The sequence below is a fragment of the Sapajus apella genome, unplaced genomic scaffold (assembly GCF_009761245.1).
Source record: "Sapajus apella isolate SASKATOON/1434 unplaced genomic scaffold, GSC_monkey_1.0 scaffold23, whole genome shotgun sequence".
Classification (NCBI taxonomy): domain Eukaryota; kingdom Metazoa; phylum Chordata; class Mammalia; order Primates; family Cebidae; genus Sapajus; species Sapajus apella.
The window spans coordinates 2,764,179-2,784,015 of record NW_022436963.1 but is presented as its reverse complement, the minus strand read 5'-3'; the positions used below and the strand labels follow the sequence as shown (position 1 = coordinate 2,784,015).

General features: G+C 39.9%; 1 protein-coding gene and 1 pseudogene across 2 annotated transcripts in view; both read right to left on the bottom strand.

The window, feature by feature from the left end:
* The window catches only part of DOCK3 (dedicator of cytokinesis 3), a 664,292-nt gene that overhangs the window by 179,526 nt on the left and 464,929 nt on the right, over window positions 1-19,837 (bottom strand). The window lies entirely within an intron of this gene.
* Window positions 9,986-11,076, bottom strand: LOC116559351 (annotated as a pseudogene).

Here is a 19,837-nt window from a genome sequence, read left to right as displayed (position 1 = left end):
TTTTTTTTTTGAGACGGAGTTTCGCTCTTGTTACCCAGGCTGGAGTGCAATGGCGCGATCTCGGCTCACCGCAACCTCCGCCTCCTGGGTTCAGGCAATTCTCCTGCCTCAGCCTCCTGAGTAGCTGGGATTACAGGCACGCGTCACCATGCCCAGCTAATTTTTTGTATTTTTTTTTTTAGTAGAGACGGGGTTTCACCGTGTTGACCAGGATGGTCTCGATCTCTTGACCTTGTGATCCACCCGCCTCGGCCTCCCACAGTGCTGGGATTACAGGCTTGAGCCACCGCGCCTGGCCTAAATTAGACTTTTAAGCAACAAAGATCAAAAGAGACAAGGACATTACATAATGGTAAAAGGATCAATGCAACAAGAAGAGCTAACGCTCCTAAATATATACGCACCCAATACAGGAGCACCCAGATACATAAGGCAAGTTCTTAATGACTTACAAAGAGACTTAGACTCCCACACAATAATGGTGGGAGACTTTAACACCCCATTGTCAATATTAGACAGATCAACCAGACAGAAAATTAACAAGGATATCCAGGACTTGAACTCAGACCTGGACCAAGCAAACCTAATAGACATTTACAGAACTCTCCACCCCAAATCCACAGAATATACATTCTTCTCATCACAACATCACACCTACTCTAAAATTGACCACATAATTGGGAGTAAATCACTCCTCAGCAAATGCGAAAGAACGGAAATCTTAACAGTCTCTCAGATCACAGTGCAATCAAGTTAGAACTCAGAATTCAAAAACTAACCCAGAACTGCACAGCTTCATGGAAACTGAACAACTTGCTCTTGAATGTTGACTGGATAAACAATGAAATGAAGACAGAAATAAAGATGTTCTTCGAAACCAACGAGAATGAAGACACAACATACCAGAATCTCTGGGACACATTTAAAGCAGTCTGTAGAGGAAAATATATAGCAATAAGTGCCCACATGAGAAGCAAGGAGAGATTAAAAATTGATACCCTATCGTCAAAACAGAAAGAGCTAGAGGAGCAAGATCAAAAACCTCAAAGTAGCAGAAGACAAGAAATAGCTAAGATCAGAGCAGAACTGAAGGAGATAGAGACACAAAAAACCCTTCAAAAAATCAATAAATCCAGGAGCTGGTTTTTTGAAAAGATCAACAAAAAAGACAGACCACTAGCCAGATTAATAAAAAAGAAAAGAGAGAATAACCAAATTGATGCAATAAAAAACGATAAAGGGGATATCACCACAGATTCCACAGAAATTCAAACCATCATCAGAGATTATTACAAACAACTCTATGCACATAAACTAATAAACCTGGAAGAAATGGATTAATTCCTGGACACTTGCCTCCTCCCAGCCCTAAATCAGGAAGAAGCCAAAACCCTGAACAGACCCATAACAAGGTCTGAAGTTGAGGCAGCAATTAAGAGCTTACCACCCAAAAAAAGCCCAGGTCCAGACGGTTTCACAGCCAAATTCTACCAGACATACAGAGAGGAGCTGGTACCATTCCTACTGAAACTATTCCAAACAATCCAAAAAGAGGGAATTCTTCCCAAATCATTTTATGAGACCAACATCATCCTGATTCCAAAACCCGGCAGAGACTCAACAAGAAAAGAAAACTTCAGGCCAATATCCATGATGAACATAGATGCAAAAATCTTCAATAAAATACTGACAAGCCGATTGCAACAGCACATCAAAAAGCTTATCCACCATGATCAGGTAGGCTTCATCCCAGGGATGCAAGGCTGGTTCAACATACGCAAGTCTATAAACGTAATTCACCACATAAACAGAACCAAAGACAAAAACCACATGATTATCTCAATTGATGCAGAGAAGGCCTTTGAGAAAATTCAACAGCCCTTTATGCTAAAAACCCTCAATAAGCTAGGTATTGATGGAACATATCTCATAATAATAAAAGCTATTTGTGACAAACCAACAGCCAATATCATACTGAATGGGCAAAAACTGGAAGCATTCCCCTTGAAGTGTGGCACCAGACAAGGATGCCCTCTCTCACCACTGCTATTCAATATAGTATTAGAAGTTCTAGCCAGAGCAATCAGGCAAGAAAAAGAAATAAAGGGCATTCAAATAGGAAAGGAGGAAGTCAGATTGTCTCTATTTGCAGACATAATTGTATATCTAGAAGACCCCATCGTCTCAGCCCCAAATCTCCTGAAACTGATAAGCAAGTTCAGCAAAGTCTCAGGATAAAAAATCAATGTGCAAAAATCACATGCATTCCTATACACCAATAACAGACTTAAAGAGAGCCAAATCAAGAACAAGCTTCCATTCACAATTGCCACAAAGAGAATAAAATACCTAGGAATACAACTAACAAGGAACGTAAAGGACCTCTTCAAGGAGAACTACAAGCCACTGCTCAACGAAATAAGAAAGGACACAAACAGATGGAGAAACATTCCATGCTCATGGTTAGGAAGAAACAATATCGTGAAAATGGCCATGCTGCCCAAAGTAATTTACAGATTCAATGCTGTCCCCATCAAACTACCAACGACCTTCTTCGCAGAACTGGAAAAAATCACCTTAAACTTCATATGGAACCAAAAGAGAGCCCGCATAGCAAAGTCAATTCTAAGCAAAAAGAACAAAGCAGGAGGCATCACACTACCGGACTTCAAACTATACTACAAGGCTACAGTAATCAAAACAGCATGGTACTGGTACCAAAACAGAGATATAGACCAATGGAACAGAACAGAGGTCTCGGAGGCAACACAACATATCTACAACCATCTGATCTTTGACAAGCCAGACAAAAACAAACAATGGGGAAAGGATTCCCTGTTTAATAAATGGTGTTGGGAAAACTGGCTAGCCATGTGCAGAAAGCAGAAACTGGTCCCCTTCCTGACACCTTACACTAAAATTAACTCCAGATGGATTAAAGACTTAAACATAAGACCTAACACCATAAAAACCCTAGAAGAAAATCTAGGCAAAACCATTCAGGACATAGGTGTAGGCAAGGACTTCGTGACCAAAACACCAAAAGCATTGACAACAAAAGCCAAAATAAACAAATGGGACCTAATTAAACTCCACAGCTTCTGCACAGCAAAAGAAACAGTCATTAGAGTGAATCGGCAACCAACAGAATGGGAAAAAATTTTTGCAGTTTGCTTATCTGACAAAGGGCTGATATCCAGAATTTACAAAGAACTAAAACAGATTTACAAGAAAAAAACTAACAAGCCCATTCAAAAGTCGGCAAAGGATATGAACAGATATTTTACAAAAGAAGACATACATGAGGCCAACAAACATGAAAAAATGCTAATCATCACTGGTCATCAGAGAAATGCAAATCAAAACAACATTGAGATACCATCTCACACCAGTTAGAATGGCGATCATTAAAAAATCTGGAGACAACAGATGCTGGAGAGGATGTGGAGAAATAGGAACACTTTTGCACTGTTGGTGGGAGTGTAAATTAGTTCAACCATTGTGGAAGACAGTGTGGCAATTCCTCAAGGACCTAGAAATAGAAATTCCATTTGACCCAGCAATCCCATTACTGGGTATATAACCAAAGGATTACAAATCGTTCTACTATAAGGACACGTGCACACGAATGTTCATTGCAGCACTGTTTACAATAGCAAAGACCTGGAACCAACGCAAATGCCCATCAACGATAGACTGGATAGGGAAAATGTGGCACACATACACCATGGAATATTATGCAGCCATCAAAAACGATGAGTTTGTGGCCTTTGTAGGGACATGGATGAACCTGGAAACCATCATTCTCAGCAAACTGACAGAAGAGCAGAAGATCAAACGCCTCATGTTCTCACTCATAGGTGGGTGTTGAACAATGAGAACACATGGACACAGGGAGGGGAGCACTACACACTGGGGTCAGTTGGGGGGAAATAGGGGAGGGACGGTGGGGGGTGGGGAGCTGGGGAGAGATAGCAAGGGGAGAAATGCCAGAGGTAGGTGATGGGGAGGAAGGCAGCAAATCACACTGCCACGTGTGTACCTATGCAACAATTTTGCATGTTCTTCGCATGTACCCCAAAACCTAAAATGCAATAAAATAAATAAATGGGGAAAAAAAAGAACTAACAGTGTCATAGAGGAAAGAGGAAATAAAGAAGAAACATAATAAATGAGCGAATTACATATTGGAAGGTAATTTTTAAGAAACAGAGCAGGCTAACAGCATGAGGGTATGTGGGTTGCTCGTTTAAGGAGGGTGGCCTGGGTGGGCCCCATGGGGAAACCTGTCAGGCAGGAATTAGGCAATCCCAGATTAGCCTGCAGTCCCTAGGAGCAGGAGGGCCCTTCTTTGTGCTCATTCATGTGCGTAGAGCTGGAGACCCCTGCAGAGAGTGGCTGTCTTTTACTGCTAGAATAGGATGGGAGGTGGGGCACCAGTTATTCATACTTTAATAGAGCACTGCAGCTTTGACTTCCCCTGCTTCCATTCCTAACCTCAGGAGAACAGTGAAATGGTGCTGTTTTCTGAAAAGAGGTAGGAAGGTAAGGGAGGAAAACATCCTAAAAGAAGGAGTTGTGTGCTCTGGAGAGGCACTGGGGTCCTCGAATTGGCTCCTGAGGAAGCGAATGGAAGATGGAGCCAGCTTTAGGGTAGGAAATAGCTATTTATGTATTAGTCAAGGGACATATTTTAACCATCCTGAATTCAATTTTTCAATCGGGTTGATAATAATGACAATAATAATTAAAATAGCTGGTGTTTATTGAGTACTAACTATGTAACAGGTGTTGTGCACAGGTTTCACAGGTAACCTCTTAGTCTTTTCTTCAACTAGAATGTCATGGAAGCTGCACGAGAGCAGAGACATTTTGTTCACTGCTGTGTCAGAATCAATGACTGGCACCTAGATGGCACTCACTGCACGAATGAATGAGTGATTGCATTCTGGAGAAGAGGTTACAATGAGATGCTGAGGAGGTTTTAGGCCCTTCCTCTTCTTCAGAGTGCAGCAAACATAACACATACCTCTTTCTTGTTATTGTTGCTGCTATGTAAATACTACAGGCATTATTAAGAGTGACAGTTTCTTCTCTTTATGTGTTTTCCACCTTCCCCATCTCCTTGGTGGGTAGGAGGTTAGAGGAGGAAAAAAGTGGGGGGTGAGGGGAAAAGAAAACTTTATCTTACCATTCATCCATGACTTCATTTAGTTCTTACAACAACCCATTTTACAGAAGAGGAAACTGAGACTTAGAAAGGCTAAGTATTTGCCAAGATCTTGTGGCAAGCTAATGCCAAGGAGCCTCAGCAGAGCTGTGTTCTTACCAATTACACTAGTTGGGAGGGCAAAGAATGCACTATCATTATTTTGCAGTTTTTCTGTTGCTTGGCTTACTCCATCTCCAGGGGTAGGGCAATGTTTAGGGCAGGGTCCCTGCTGTCTAGGGGGATATTTAAAAGCATGCCAAATATTTTGACAATGAATTCAAAGCAAAAGATCAAGTTATTTTCTTTCTTGGAATTAGCAGTGAACTGGCTCGAGTTCATTATGACTAACAGTTGGCTCAGTGGTGAGGAATACTGGGCCATGAAGCTAATCTGGGCACAGGATGTTTGTTATTGTTTGGCTGCTTACCTCCTTTGGGGTTGTCAAGGAATAGGGGTTTGTTGCTGCCTATTATGTATTCGGTGTTTGAAAGTTACTGAGTGAGGAGGGGCAGGAAGGATTAAAATTGCAGCAGAAGTTCTGCTTAATCTGACTGCAGTGATGGCTGGCAGCTACTGAAGAGAATAGTAATAAAAAAGATGACTACTAAAACATTTTAATTGTACATATAACTGAAGTTAATATGTAAACATAGAAATTCATATAAATATATATAAATATAAATTCTTTTGCCAGTTTTTCATGGATAGCTAAGATCTTTGCTTTGGTTCTAGATCAGCTGATAAGACTTCTGTATGGTCTTTCTGGAATAAATCATATCCATGGTGAATAATCAGAAAAAAAAAGTAAAAAAGAAAAAGACATTGGCATGGATGTGGTGAAAAGGGAACGCTTATACACTGCTGGTAGTATTGTACAACTTCTATGGAAAACAGTATGGAGATTTCTTGAAGAACTAAAAGTAGATCTACCATTTGATCAAGTAATTCCACAACTGGGTATTTACCCAGAGGAAAAGAAGTCAATATACCAAAAAGATACCTGCATATGTGAGTTTACTGCAGTACAATTCACAACTGTAAAGATATGGAACCAATCTAAGGGCCCATAACCCAATGAGTGGGTAAAGAAAAAGTGGTACACATACACCATGGACAACTACTCAGCTATAAAGAAATGAAAAAATTTCTTCTGTAGCAACTTGGATGGAGTTAAAGCCCTTACTGTAAGTGAAGTAACTCAGGAATGAGAAACCAAATCCTATATGTTCTTACTTATAAGTGGGACCTAAGCTATGGGTATGCAAAGGCATAAAAAGTGATATAATGAACTTTGGAGATTCAGAAAGGGGAGGGTGGGAGAGAGATGAGGAATAAAAATCTACATATTGGGTACAATATACACTACTTGGGTGATGGATGCACTAAAATCTGAGACTTCACCGTTATACAATTCATCCATGTAACCCCAAACAACCCCTACTCCAAAAGCTACTGAAATAAAAAAAATTAAAAGTGGGCAAAGAATCTGAAAAGAATTTCTCAAAAGAAGACATCCAAATGGCCAACAGATAAATATAAAAATGTTCAAAATCACTAATCATCAGGCAAATGCAAATGAAAACCACAATGAGCTATCACCTTATCCCAGTCAGAAAAAGAAAAAAATAACATATGTTGGCTTGGATGCAGAGAAAAGGAAACTTATACATTATTGGTGGGGATGTAAACTAGTACAGCCACTATGGAAAACAGTATGGAGATTTCTCAAAAAACTAAAAATAGAATTACCATTTGATCCAGCAATCCTACTACTGACTGTCTACCCGAAGAAAAAGGTATCAATATATCAAAGGGATATCTGAACTCACACGTTTATTGCAGTACTATCCATAAAAGCGAAGATATGGAATCATTCTAGGTGTTCAATGGATGAACAGGTGAGAAAAGAAAATGTGATACACCCCCCAACACACATACACCCACACACCCACAAAATACTATTCAGCCATTAAAAAGAATAAAATATTGTCATCTTCAGTAACATGGATAGAACCAGGTGTCATTGTTTTAAATGAAATTAAGCATGAAAAGACATTCTCACTAAAGTGTGGGAACTAAAAATGTGATCACATGGATGTAGAGAATGGATAAAACAGAAGCTGTTTTTAAGAGTGAGTAGCAGGGAGAAAGCTGATGAAGAGAACTGTGTTAAAGGATACAAACACATAGTGAGGAGGATAAAATTCAATGTTTGAAAGTTGAGTAGGTTCCCTATACTTAACAAAAATGTATTGTACTTGGGTGGTGGACACCCTACATACCCTGACTTGATCACTTATACATTATATATATGTAACAAAATTCCTTATATACCTCATACATTTGTAGAAAATAAAACCTACATAATTTTAAAAAACAATTACTGTGTTTAACCTATGCTGTCTTCAGTGAAACCTAGTTAAATAATATTGTTTTAGCCTTACAATGTTTAGCATAATTAATACATTTCATTTACTCTTAGAATAACATTAATTTTCTGCTTTCCACTTGGTACTAATGTGCCTCCAAGATATGAGGGCATCTCATGAAGAAATTTTAAAAATGAAAATAGTTTAAAGTACACGAGAAAAAAGGAGCACAAAATACTTTGTTAAGCATTTCTCTAAGGAATAAAGAAAGGCTTCATTGTTCATCCTGAGTCTTGCTCTTTCCTCCCATAGCCTATTAAGTCACTAATGCACACTCTACCTATATTCTCTACCACAATCATATTACATGAAAGCACAACTTGAGAAATCTTTCTGTATTATAGTCACTATATTTGTCAATTTTCACACGGTTGATAAAGACACCCCAAACTGGGCAATTTATAAAAGAAAGAGGTTAAATTAGACTCACAATTCCATGTGGCTGAGGAGGTCCCACAATCATGGTGGAAGGCAAGGAGAAGCAAGTCACATTTTACATGTATGGTAGCAGGCAGAAAAAAGAGAGCTTGTGCAGAGACACTCCCGTTTTTAAAAACCATTAGATCTCAAGATACCCATTCACTATCATGAGAATAGCACTGAAAGACCCACCATCATGATTCAATCATCTCCCGCTGGGTCCCTCTCACAACACATGGGAATTATGGGAGCTACAAGAAGAGATTTGGGTGGGGACACAGAGCCAAACCATATCGTTCTACTCCTGGCTCCCCCCAAATCGCATGTCTTCACATTTCAAAACCAATCATGCCTTCCCAACAGTCCCCCAAAATCTCATTTCAGCATTAACTCAAAAGTCCACAGTCTAAAGTCTCTTCTGTCACAAGGCAAGTCCCTTATGCCAATGAGCCTATAAAATCACAAGCAAGTTAGTTACTTCCTAGATATAATGGTGGTACAGCCATTGGGTAAATACAGCCATTCCAAATGGGAAACATTGGCCAAAACAAAGGGGCTACAGGCCCCATGCAAGTCAGAAATCCAGCGAGGCAGTCAAATCTTACAGTTACAAAATGATCTCCTTTAACTTCATGTCTCTCATCCAGGTCATTCTGATGTGAGAGGTAGGTTCCCATGGTCTTGGGCAGCTCCAACTCTGTGGCTTTGCAGGGTATAGCCCCTCTCTCAGGTACTTTCACAGGCTGGCATTGAGCGTCTGCGGCTTTTCCAGGTGCAGGGTGCAAGCTGTCTGTGGATCTACCATTCTGGGGTCTGGAGGATGGTTGCCCCCTCCTCACAGCTCCACTAGGTGGTGCCCCAGTAGGGACTCTGTGTGGGGGCCTTCAATCCCACATTTCCCTTCTGCACTGCCCTAGCAGAGTTCTCCATTACAGCCCTGCTCCTGAAGCAAACTTCTGCCTGGACATCCAGGCATTTCCATACATCTCTGAAATCTAGGTGGAGGTTCCCAAACCCAATTCTTGACTTCTGGGCACTGGCAGGCTCAACACCATGTGGAAGCTGGCAAGGTTTGAGGATTGCATCCTTTGAAGCCATGGCCCAAGCTCTACATTCAGCCACAGCTGAAGCAGCTGAGATGCAGGGCACCAAGTCCCTAGGCTGCAACACAGCACGGGACCCTGGACCTGGCCCACAAAACCATTTTTTCCTCCTAGCCCTCTGGGCCTGTGATGGGAGGGGCTACTGTGAAGACCTCTGACATGCCCTGGAGACATTTCCCCATTGTTTTGGGTATTAACTTTCAGCTCCTTATTACTTATGCAAGTTTATGCAGCCAGCTTGAATTTCTGTTTAGAGAATGAAATTTTCTTTTCTTTCACATTGTTAGGCTGCAAATTTCCAAACCTGTGTGCTTGCTTCCCTTATAAAACAGAATGCCTTTAACAGCACACAAGTCACTTCTTAAATTCTTTGCTGCTTAGAAATTTCTTCCACCAGATAGCCTAAATCATCTCTCTCATGTTCAAAGTTCCACAAATCTCCAGGACAGGGGCAAAGTGCTGCCAGTCTCTTTTCTAAAACATAACAAGAGTCATCTTTGCTCCAGTTCCCAACAAGTTTCTCATTTCCATCTGAGACCACCTCAGCCTGGACCTTATTGTCCACATTGCTATCAGCATTTTAAGCAAAGCCATTCAACAAGTCTACAGGAAATTTCAAACTTTCCCACATTTTCCTGTCTCCTTCTGAGCCCCCCAAACTGTGCTTCTGCCTGTTACCCAGCTCCAAAGTTGCTACTACATTTTTGGGTATCTTCTCAGCAGCACTCCACTCTACTGGTACCAATTTGCTGTATTAGTCCATTGTCACACTGCCGATAAAGACATACCCCAAACTAGGTAATTTACAAAAGAAAGATGTTTAATTGGATTCACAGTTTCACATGGCTAGGGAGGCCTCACAATCATGGTGGAAGGCAAGAAGGAATAAATCACACCTTATATCAGGAGAGAGAACCATTCTCAGGAAAGTGTACCTTAAATTCGATGATTAAGTGACCCTTTTCATACGGTCTACAATAAATTGGCACGCCGTCATTTAATACACACTTGATATTTTCATTCTTGACAATCTGACCTAGATGAGAGGTGATGACTATGGTTCGGTTGTCAAGAATAGATATTGGCTTTTGGAAGCCACACAATGCTTCAACCAATTGTATGTCCATACACGTGAAAAGGTCTTCTCCTCGTCGAGTTAAAAACTGCATGGTCCTTCTGATCTAACACAATGATAATATCTCTTGGGTCCAGTCCTGGTTCTTGGTTTCCTTCACCATGAAATGTTATCTTCTGGCCATCTTTCATGCCGTTGTCAATATGAACTTCTAGAATCTTCCTCTCTTGAACTATCTTTCTTCCATTGCTGCTTTTACATCTATCTTTAGGACTGATCTGCTCCCCATGGCCATGGCACTCCATGTATACAGACTGGATTTGCTGAACCATTCTAGGTCCTATCTGATGAATTCTTACTTGCATTCCAGTACCTCAGCAATTGGAACAGCACTCTACTGCTCCTTTCTTACCTCCTCTACCTTTACATTTGTCACAAATCAAATTCTTTTGCAGAGCCAGTTTGTTGTTGCACCATCACCATAAGTCTTCTAGGGTTACTGAGAACTGATGTACAACATTTTTACCTCTCCTTTCTCTCTGCATCCTTCCTTCTCTCCTCCAAAACACATATCAAAGATGTCCATGGGGAAATCCAAACCACCACCTGCTTCACCCTCTTTAATTGCCTTTTCTCCTCCTTTGCCATACAATTTCCCTTTCTTGGCATGACAGAGAACTTCATAAGCTTGAGACATCTATTTAAACTTCTCTCCTTCATTTGAATTCTTATCAGGGTGGTACTTCAAGTCCAGTTTCCTATAAGCCTTTTTCAATTCTTTCTGATTAGCACTGGTTTGACCCCCAAAACATCGTAGTAAGTGGTTTATTTCACCATCTTCTACTGCCAGTGAGTGGGCTGAGGTGGATGTGTGACTGAATGGGAAGAAGTGCGGAGCTGTGTGCAGCTTGGGCAGCTACCGCTCCTCTACCTCTCACCAAGTATTCTGGAAGTTCCAATACCTTTTTTTTTTTTTTTTTTTTTGCTAAAATTGTTCTAATTTTGGCCATTGGAAGCTCTTTCAGTTTGGCTTCAATGTTCCTTTGATATACTCCCATCACTGTGGATCTTCTAAAATTTAAAAAAACTTTTGAGCACATCTTTGCTTTCTAGCATGCCTTTGCTTTCTAGCACTTTCTGCTCTAGGATTACTTTGTGTATTATCTACTCCAGTCCTAGACTCAGTCATTTCTCTAAAGAGGCCTGGTTGGTTTTTTTTTCTTGAGGTGGACTTTTGCTCTTGTTGCCCAGGCTAGAGTGCAACGGCACAATCTCAGCTCACTGCAACCTCCACCTCCCAGGTTCAAGTGATTCTCCTGCCTCAGCTTCCTGGGTACCTGAAATTACAGGCACCTGCCACCATACCCAGCTAATTTTTTTGGTCATTTTAGTAGAGACGGGGTTTCACCATGTTGGCCAGGCTGGTCTCGAACTCCTGACCTCAGGTGATCTGCCCACCTTGGCCTCCCAAAGTGCTGGGATTATAGGCATGAGCCATCATGCCTGGCCTGTTTTCTTTTTGGAAATATTAGAAACCAAGGTCTAGGCTCTAGGTATGGTCATTGCAGTTGGGATGTTGTTTCCTCTAGGCCCTCTCAGCTGACAAAGTGAGGAAATATTTTTGTGTTTACTAATGTATGTATGTAAACATATTTAAAATCTTTTAATATGTAACTGCATGTACCTATATTAAGCTAAACATGAGTTTATACAATGTCTTCAACTCTACCCCATTGCTGTGTGAAGCATTCCAATCCATAACCCTTGCTTATCTATAATCTCCTATTCTAAGAATGATTAGGAATCTGGCATAAACTGCTCCTTCATGTTTATTCCTGTTAAACTTTATTTTTACTTCTATTTTATCATTTATTTATCTTGTACTATATTTCTGTTAGGTTTTCCCAATGAGACTGTTAACTCCTTGAAGGTATGGACGATGTGTTTAATTACAGATTGTTAGAAGTAAAGGAATTTTAGAAATCTAAAGAAGAAAAGGATACAGCCCAATTAGACCCTGTAGGGATCTAAGTCTCAGCTTCCTTATGTAGAGCCCAAAGTCCCTCCTAATATTCTTCTTCCTCTCACTTTTTCCACCTGCCCCCACCCCACAACAATTTCAAGATAGCTCTTCTTCTCACTCTTGATGAGAATACTAAAAATGTCAGTGGTATCTCACCATTCCTTCATACTTTAACACACCCAGAAACAAAAGAATGGGTTAGTATACACTTAATTTCTACAATGCTAGATACATGCAATCAACCATAAGTAAATGAAAATGTTTGTACTTCCACAAAGCAGATTTAATGTCCTCAAGTGTTTAATTTCATATCGGAGAACAATGCTTAATCAATGTATAATCAATACTAAAAGGTAGAAATGAACTACTTTAATTAATTTTATTTCAAGTATACAAAAGCCCACACAGGAAGTGGCAGATGGAGAAAGTCTGGAAATTAGGGTTTATGCCTTAAAGGAGATAGCCAGAGTTAAGTTAGCCAGATGTCAATGAGGAACCCAGGTGCAAACATTTGTCTGTAAGTTAGGATTAGCATAAAAACTGTACTTAGAAAGGAAATAGCAATGGGCTGTTCGCTGATCAAGTTCTCATGGAAGGTACACTACCAATTAGGCAGAATTTAAAAGGATGGCTCACAGAGCTGGAGAAACAATTCTGCTTCTGTCTATAAAAGCACATATTATCACAATCTTCACTATGGCTTAACATCCAGGGCAATAAAGATCAAAACCTCTCATTCCACCATTTGGAGGAGTCTCCATTTCTCAGTTGATTTAAAAGCCAAATACGATAATAAATAAGAAAAACTTTAAGATGAAAAATGGTTTCAAAGAATACTCCTTCCTCTAAGTACCTCTTTCTCTATTAGCAAGAAAAGAGGCGGGTGGAGGGAGGCAAGGAAAGACCAGTGGCTTCTTGTGGGAAATCTGACTACGGCAGGAGGTCCTCTCTGGAGGGCAAGGAATAAATACACTAAATAGTACCTCCAGGATGGAAACCCCCAGGAGATAAGTCTAATACCTTAGAGTAATGCGGCAAAAACTGCAATCACTTTGCACCAACCTAACAGCAGCACCAACCTAATGGTGCCTTCCTAATCAACCAGGTACCAACCCAAGGGCTTTACCCATATTGACTTATTCGATCTTCACTGCAACCCAACAAGGTAAATATTGTTAAAGATAAGAAAACTGAGGGAAAGAGAGATTAAAATGCTTGCCCAAGGTCATACAACCTATATATGGTGGAGCCAAGATTCAAACATAGGCAGTTTAGCTCTGGAATCTGTACCTTTAAAACTATGCTAGTAGCTATACTGGGAAGGCACTTAGTATGTCTCTGTGACTGCTAAGTAAAAGCAAATACACCCTTATCCCAGAGCAGGGAGTTAAAAAACCAGACTTTGCTTCTTATACTCTTTCTACAAAATTATTATTTTTTAACAAAGTGAATGGATATAAAAGACAATTTATAAAATGTATAAGAAGTGTGTCCTCAGACCAGCAGAACTGGCATCCACAGTGAACTTGTTGGAAATGGAAATTCTTGTGCTCCATCCCAACCTACTATATTAGATACCCTATGGGGTGCCATCTAGCACTGTTTTAACAAGCCCTCCACTGGTAAAATACTGGTGTCATGAATACCTACCTGTGTACTCACTGCTCCTGTTAGAATATGAACATTCTATGACCTCTGAAGTTCCTCCTCAATCCTGCACCCTTCCCCTCTCAGGAACTCCTCAGAGGTAATCACTATCCTGAATTTTGTAGTTATCATTTGTTTTCCTTCACAACTTTCCCATGTTTTGAATCTACAAGAAATATACTGTTTATATGTTATTCACTGGTCTATTACGCTTTTCTGAATAAGGTTCTTCAAGCAGTTAATAGGAAATACATTAAAAATTACCTTTTTATAAAAATTTAATGATTTCTTATTTTACAACTTATACATGTTTAATACAGTCAATTAAAATAAAGACAAACAGCCTGTATGTGTATAAACATGTAATTATAGCAATTTAGCAGAAACATTTATTTTTCCTCCTCCTTCCAGGTGGAAGGGCTTCTGTGAGTAACACTGAGGGCTTCTCTGCCCATTCACTCACCTTACTGGGAGAAGTAGTAACTTCTCTGGTCAGTGCATCTGGAAGGACCTGTGTATGAACATCTCAGTTCTGCCTCTTCCCGCCTTTGGGCTGAACTGCTTGCAGAGAGCACACAATCTCTCTACCACAAGGCTCCACATTGACAGTGATTTTAAAGATCTAATTAAAGGTTCACGTTAATCACAAGTTGTAATGATTTTAATGGTGGCCCCTACAAAGACTTATCCTTATTTTAATTCCCAGAACCTGTGAATGTTACCTTATTTGGAAAAAGGGTCTTTGCAGATGTAATTAAATTAAGGATTTTGAGATAAGGAGATTATCCTGGATTATCTAGGTGGGCCCTAAATCCAATGACAAATATCCTTACAGGAGAAAGGCAGAGGGAGATTTAAGACAAAAGAGAAGACAATAATGTGAAGCAGAAGCAGACAGGAGTAATATGGTTGTCAAGGCATGCTGACAGCCACCAGATGTTGGAAGGGGTAAATAATACATTCTCCTCTACAACCTCCAGTGCGAGTACAGTTGTGCTGACATCTTGATTTCAGACTTCTGGCTTCCAAACTGTGAGAATAAATTTCTGTTGTTTTAAGCCACTGAATTTGTGATAATTTGCTACAGTAGCCACAGGAAACTAACACACAAGTCCACATGGGTCACAAATCTAAACCATGATCTCAAATTTAAGTTTTGCTGCTAAAAAACATGGCAGTTGTTTTTTTGTTTCTTTTTTTTTTTGGAGACAGGGTCTCCAGCTGTGGCCCATGCTGGAGCTCGGTGGCGAGATTTCAGCTCACCACAACCTCCGCCTCCTGGGTTCAAGCAATTCTCCCACCTCAACCTCCCAAGTAGCTGGGATTACAGGTGCCGGCCACCATCCCTGGCTAATATTTGTTATTTTTAGTAGAGATGGGGTTTTGCCATGTTGGCAAGGCTGTTCTTCAACTCCTGACCTGAAATGATCTGCCCACCTCAGCCTCCCAAAGTGCTGGGATTACAGGTGTGAGCCACTGTGCCCAGCCAGCACTTTTTTTTTTTTTTTTTTTAGACAAGGTCTCCCTCTGTTGCCCAGGCTCACTGCAGCCTTGAACTCCCACACTCAAGCAATCATCTGACCTCAGTCTCCAAAAGAGCTAGTACTACAGGCATGCACCACCACCCTCAGCTAACTTTATTTTTTGTAGAGATAGGGATCTCACTATGTTGCCTGGGCTGGTCTTGAACTCCTGGACTCAAGTAATCTTCCTGCCCCCTTGGCCTCCCAAAGTACTAGTATCACAGGCAAAGGTGGGACTTTTATCCACATTACTTACAGGTACACACACGATATATTTATGCTGTTCTACATTGTATTCTATTTTTATCTATACCTGCTTTACATCTACATTTTGATTTGTTTTGCTCTCAGCTAGGGAGATCTATGATATCCATTAGGCCCCCTAATGGCAATGAATAACATTCTTAGTTTACTAACTCATAATTGTTAAATATTTGAGAATAAGGGCAAATGCAAATGGCAATGAGTAACATTCTTAGTTTACTAACTTGAAATTGTTAAATAATTGAGAATGAAGGTTGACCTTTGTCAAGTACTTTTTTGGTATCAGGATGACTATGGTATTCCACCTTTTGATGATTGGTATGATGTATTATATAATAATTGCACTGGGATCAGAGAGTAAGGCTTGTGCATTTTCTGCCTTATGAAAATGATAGAAGTTTTTTCTATGAACAATTTTTGTAAATGTTTTACAAGCAATGGAAAAGGTATGTTCTGTTTGTTGGACAAAAAAAATGTGTTTACAGCTGGGAGGGCAATATGGCCTAGAGAGATGGAATACTCTAGTTATACCTGTTGTCCTGACATCAATACCACTCTGTTTGACTACCACAGTGTTCTGGTTTATACTAAGTTATGCTCCCTATTTAAAGGTAAGAGAGTAAGTGGTTAAAAGCATGGTCTCTTAACCAGGCTGCTTAGGCACATTCCTCACCACTCTGTGCCTTTTTTCCTCATCTGTAAAAGAGAGACAGTAACAGCCCATGGTGAGTATTCAATGATGTCCTTATTATCTGTTACATCAACTTTATCCAAATTCTCTCTGTACTTATTTCTGTGTTCATATCTGTTAAGAATCAAGTGAAAATATCTTTTTACTATACTTTTGTCTTTGCTTTTTATTTCTAATAAATTGACTATAACTCTGACTCAACATTACTATATGCTTTCAGGTCATGACAATTAGATCTTCACTATAAATGCCACCATGGACTGTTATAAAATGACTCTTCTATCCCTGTGAAGAAAAAAATGGGCTTTCTGGAACAGTAAAGAGCCAGAGGCACAGATGCCTCTAAGGTACCCTGGCTCTGGCTCTGCTTTTTCCTCCTGGCTAAGAAGGTGGGTATGTTAAGGCTGAATTTGGTCAGTGTTCCTTTAAACAGAAGTGTATGGACTGTCAGAAAAATTTCTCCAGAGTGGGGATGTGAACTCTTAGTTAATTTAATCGGTAGCAAAGAGCAACGCTCTACTTTGCAGAGATCAGGCAATCATGGGCTGGTCCTGCTAGGGATTCTGGGGCTGAAGGAGTGGTGATGTCACATGCCATGTTTGTGTTGGCCCTGAAAGGCCATTTTGCTTCCCATGTGTTCTTGGGTGATAAAATAAGAAACAATGTAATGTTTTAGTGGGTGTATGTTCTCTTTCCATCAAACCCTGATACTCCTGACATGACACACCCATTTCATAACTTTTACCTTATGCTTTGTTTTTATCATTAATATTGTGAAATTTGTTTTCATTCTGTTTGTATTTGATCATACTTAGCCTGTTTACTTTTAATCTTTGTAAATATCTTATTAATATCATATAGATGGATTTTGTTTTTTGACTATTTTGAGACTTTTTTTTTTGAGATGGAGTCTCACTCTGTTGCTCAGGCTAAAGTACAGTGGCATGATCCTGGCTCACTGCAACCTCTGCCTCCCAGGTTCAAGTGATTCTCCTGCTTCAGCCTCCTAAATAGCTGGGACTATAGGTGTGCACCACCACGCTGAACTAATTTTTCTATTTTTAGTAGAGACAGGGTTTCACCATGTTGGCCAGGCTAGTCTGGAACTCCTGACCTCAGGTGACCCACCCACCTTGGACTCCCAAAGTGCTGGGATTACAGGCATGAGCCAAAGTGTCCAGCTGAGAATTTTTATCTTACATTTTTTCATCTCATTTATATTTATTGTTGTGACTGATATAAATAGACTTTCTCCTATGCTTTGCTCTTGGACTTCTGATTTTTAAATGCTGTTTTACAGCAGCTTTTGAACTATAAGGTTTGTGTTCTTACCTGTACCTTTGTGGAGAATAATTATAATCCTGCATTTATTTCTATTGGAGTGACCTTTAGATTAGGAATGCCCAAATTTTCCCTACAGTTTGCCTCTAGAACAAACAAAAAAAGAATGTCTGAAGTTTACCAAATAGAAATATTAATGCCATTTTTGATCTAATTTATGCCTATAATATTATTCGTTAATAAGAAGTATGACAGCTCAACAGCAATAAAAATGAAATGCTGATCATAAAGAAGAATAACACTTTAAAAACAACATGTTCTATAAAGCCTGTGCTATGGTATCTATCCCCAGCATTTCTGGTTATTGTTGCTTTGTTTTGAATCATCACAGATTAAACAAAAAATTAATTTGGAAATAAAAATACATTTATTAGCATTATCTTGTTCTTCCAAGAAATGTTATCAACTTGCTGGGTCACCTACTTAACCATGGTGTGCCCATATCCTCCTTTGTAAGATGATAAAACCTGACTCAGTACACAGGGTTAGTATGAGGTTTCAATGTGATTATATATCCAGAAGGGCCCTGAAAGTACACAGGGTAGCAAACAAATGTATACTGGCATTATTATTAAAACAGGTGATATTTTATGTGACCACTATGGAGTAATTAAATATTATTGATGGAATTACATAGGATTTATAGTTTAAATGTAAAAATGGAACTTACCAATGACCAAGAGTCACTAGGAAAGAAAGACAAAAAAACAAAACAGCAACAAAAAAACCCATTTAAGATGGCATGCAGCATGCCCATTATTTGAGTATACCTCATTTTCTGAACCAACAGTTATATCTATTTTTTAATCTCTTTATTATTTGATTCACTAGTTCATAGGGGATCTCTTTTTTGTCTCTCTTATATTGCCTTATTCTTTTAAGTCAGCTAACAATTAACAAAAGCTAACAAAGTTGAAGGTAGAACACCTTATTAAGACTATGTTTGTCTACTCTTTCAGCAACCTTTCTTTCATGTTATTCTTTCTAGAGGAGGAGCGGAAGAAAGAAAGAAGGGAAGATGATGCAGATTTGTTTTCCAGTCCTATGGCAGAAAATACTTGGGACCTAAGGTGAAACACTGGGATCTGTGTTAAAGACTTCTACTGTTAATTTTTCACTCTGGTATAAACAAGAGTCATCCTGAACTGACTTTTCTTTACTCTGGCCCATTATTTAATGAGTTACATTTTGCAGCAGAAATAATATGCAAACAAATCCAATTGTGTACTGAGGCTACAGAAAGTGGGAACTGGAAGTCAAAGTAGAGCTGTTCTATGGGCACAGACCTATTAGAGTCTTCTTTGTATGACTTAGCAGATATTTGTTGCACATGTTCAAACAATGCATGTCTGAACACTGTTTGATAATGGATACAGCAGGCAATGGTCCTAGAAAGATGACGATCCATGGAAACTGGGAAGGCCTAGACAAGGAGAGAGAAATTTGAGCACCTCCTTACCTGACTTATAGGTAGGAAGCAGAATTTTCATTTAAAGTTATTATATAGAATGACTAGAACCTTATTTTCTCTGAGCCAAAATGAGGATGGCCCCCACTCCATCTATGCCCCCAGAAGCATATCTATAGATCTTGATCTGACTGCAAATCTTAAAGTAGCCTGCAAATCCAATTCTAGCCCCTCCCACATGCAATGCAGAAGTCCTGCCCATCCAGGGACCTGCTGGGAGAGATACCTGTCTATACCTCTGGAGGCAGACCTGCAGACCTCAGTCTGACTGAAGCTTTTAAAGAGGCCTTGTAACCTGGCTCCAGATTTTCCAAGCCACAGTCCAGGAACAGTTCTGCCCACTCAGGGAGCCACTGAGAAACATGCCCATCAGTGTCTCTGGAGGCAGACCTGCAGACCCTTGTCTGACTGTGGATCTTGAAGTGGCCTTATAACCTAGATTCAGTCCCTCCCAGCCACAGTCTGCAAGTGATCTTGTACTCCCAGTAACTCAAGAGAGAGACATCTGTCTATAGGCAGGACAACTAATCTTAACCTGACTTTGGATCTTAAAGTGGCCTGGTAACCTGCCTCTAGCCCCTCTCAGCCATGGTCTAGGAGCAGTCCTGCCCACCCAGGGACCCAAGGGAGACACAACTATC